Here is a 2,781-nt window from a genome sequence, read left to right on the forward strand (position 1 = left end):
ACATAAATAGTAGAGCCAGATAGTCTAATAGATACAAGTGATAGAGAGAAGGAAGAACTAATGGAGGAAGAAACTTAGAAGAAAAGTATCCCCAAGCTGAATAAAAACTTGAATGATCCGGGGCACCTGGGTGCCTCAGTTGGTTAAGCGTCGGACTTGGGCTCAGGTCATGATCTCAAAGTTCCGTGGTTTTGAGCCCCATGTCAGGCTCTGTGCTGACTGCTCAGAGCCGGAGCCTGCTTCCGATTCTATGTCTCCCTCTCTCTTGGCCCCTCTCCCACTCCCACTCTGTCTCTCTCTCTCTCAAAAATAAATAAACGTTAAAAAAATAAAGAAAAAACTTGAGTTTTCAGCTCAAAAGAATACAGTAAGAGCCAGCAGTGTGAAAGAAAAACAACAAACGCTTCGCCATATACCAGTGAGATTTCTGAACTTCAAAAATAAATGCACTTAAAAAGTAATGAATAAATTATGAGGTACTTCAAACTTGTGGAAAATTGCAGAAATGAATATAACCTGTGTACCCACCATCTATATTGGCCAGATGTTAATGCTTTGCTATACATTACAAATATTTGTTAAACTAGCTTTGTGCAGTGGCAGTATCGTAGCCAATAAGGTTTATCTGAGGCGCGATTCTTGCTAATTGCAAACTTTTCCCAAATATTTGTTAAACTCATATATAAATTTCATATAAATTTCATCTACATAAATATATATAGATCTAATTCATTCTTGTTAACTATAAGCAACTGTGTGGACAACATTTATGTCACCGTCTCCCTGTAGAAGATTTAAAACCATTAAATGTTAATTTCTGAAGTTAATGTGTAAATTTAATGCAATTAATATTAGATCCCAACAGATTTATTTTGGGAAATTTATGAAATGATCTTAAATTTTTATGATTATATGTGCTCCAAAATAGCCAATAAAAATAAAAAGAGAAGTGAAAACTATTTCCTTAATACATGTAAGAACATGATATAGAGTCTCTATAATGAAATAAATAGGTTTTGGTAAAGAAACAGAAAAACCTATCACTAGAACATACTAAGAGTACAGAGATATATATTAGTATCTACGAGATTTTAATACATAACAGTTGTACATTGTTTGATTCTGTCCGAAAAGAATTGTTTAACAGTCCTAGTACACTTGGCAATCCACCTGGAAGCTATTGGTAGTGGGTCTTTATCTTATACCCCCAAATAAATTCCAGTTTCATATGTAATCAATCCATAAAATCTTGTAAGAGAACAAATGAAATTAAATCTGTAATTTGGGATTCATGGAGGCTTTTAAACCAAGGCTGGAAACCAAAAGGCTATGAAACCAAAGATAAACATATTTGACAATACAATTAGAAATTTTGATTGCAGAAACACCACAAACAAAATTCATAGACAGATTATAGAAACAAATAAAATGCTACAGTGTACAGAGAGCTACCATAAAGTGGTATGGAAAAGATAATACAAAAGGAAGATGGGCAAAAAACGATTAATAGACACTTCACAAAAGAGCAGACCCAATGGCTAACAGATACGTGAAGAGATGATCAAATTTTACTTGTAGTTAGGAAATCTAAATTAAAGTAACAAATGCCATTTTGTACCCATTCGGTGGATAATATTAGAAAAATTACCCAGTGGTAGTAGAGATGTGAAACATTACAAATAGTTTAGAAAGCAATCTGGTGATTTATATTTGTATTCACATTTGCGTTTATATTTGCTCTTATATATACTTACCCTGATATTTATATATGTCCTTTTACTCAGCAATCCCACTAGTATATAAAAGCATAAGTAATAGGGTGTTCATTTTAATATTGTTCACAAAAAAAAAACACCCTGAAAACAAAGTAAATGCCCATCAAATAAATTACAGTACAACCATAATAAGGGGATAGTTTAGTCACTAAAAACACTGAAATAAACCCATAGTGGTTATACCTCCTCGCATAAATCTCTCATCAAAACTTTCTCCCTCTTCTACCACTTACAGAGCAAAAGCATTTCTGCATATAAATGGAGATAGACTGGTGTGTGTGTGTGTGTGTGTGTGTGTGTGTGTGTGTGTGTTGGGAGGCGGGCAGAGGTGTTCTACGGTAGCAGCAAGTAAACCCAAAATCTGGACTGAGACCGTGAAATCTCACTGTTGGGACAGCCAGAAGGAATGTTGTTTGTTCGAGTGTGGTTCCTTGGAAGTGCTTGTATCCAAGGAGTTCCAAACTATTAGGAGTAACTATGGGAATCCCATCAGATGTTGTAAGCAGCTATCACACAGGAATCAAGAATCTGTCCCTCGAGGAAAAGGTGTTCAGGGTTTCCATAACCCATGGGGAATTGGACTGTCAGAAGATAAGGTAGAAATAGACACCACATTAGCTAAGTGAGGGTAAGTACAAGTTATTTCTAGGTGTATCCAGAATTGTTGAGGGTTTCCCTCTTGGTATATTAGATGATGGCATATAATGGTGAGACACATTTCAAATTCTGCCTGCTACTTGGGTGTAGGTTTCTAATGTTTCCCATATGAACAGATTGATTTCAGGAGAGCCGCAAGTAAGAATGTCTGAGGAAGGGGAGCCTGAGTGGCTCTGTCGGTCACATGTCCAACTCTTGATTTCAGCTCAGGTCATGATCTCACCGTTTGTGAGATAGAGCCCCGCACTGTTAGCGTGGAGCCTGCTTGGGATTCTCTCTCCCCCTCGCCTCTCAAAATAAATAAATAAACTTCAAAAAAAAAAAAAAGAGTGTGGAAGACACCTAAGAC

General features: G+C 36.2%; 1 non-coding gene across 1 annotated transcript; it reads left to right on the plus strand.

Moving 5' to 3' along the window:
- Positions 1-585: 585 nt before the first annotated feature.
- LOC145714810 (U4 spliceosomal RNA) lies at positions 586-720 on the plus strand. The gene has a single exon (XR_014137004.1). It is a non-coding gene; the product is annotated as a U4 spliceosomal RNA (small nuclear RNA).
- The last annotated feature ends 2,061 nt before the right edge of the window (positions 721-2,781 follow it).

This window comes from Panthera onca, chromosome X (genome assembly GCF_046562875.1).
Source record: "Panthera onca isolate mPanOnc1 chromosome X, mPanOnc1 haplotype 2, whole genome shotgun sequence".
NCBI lineage: Eukaryota > Metazoa > Chordata > Mammalia > Carnivora > Felidae > Panthera > Panthera onca.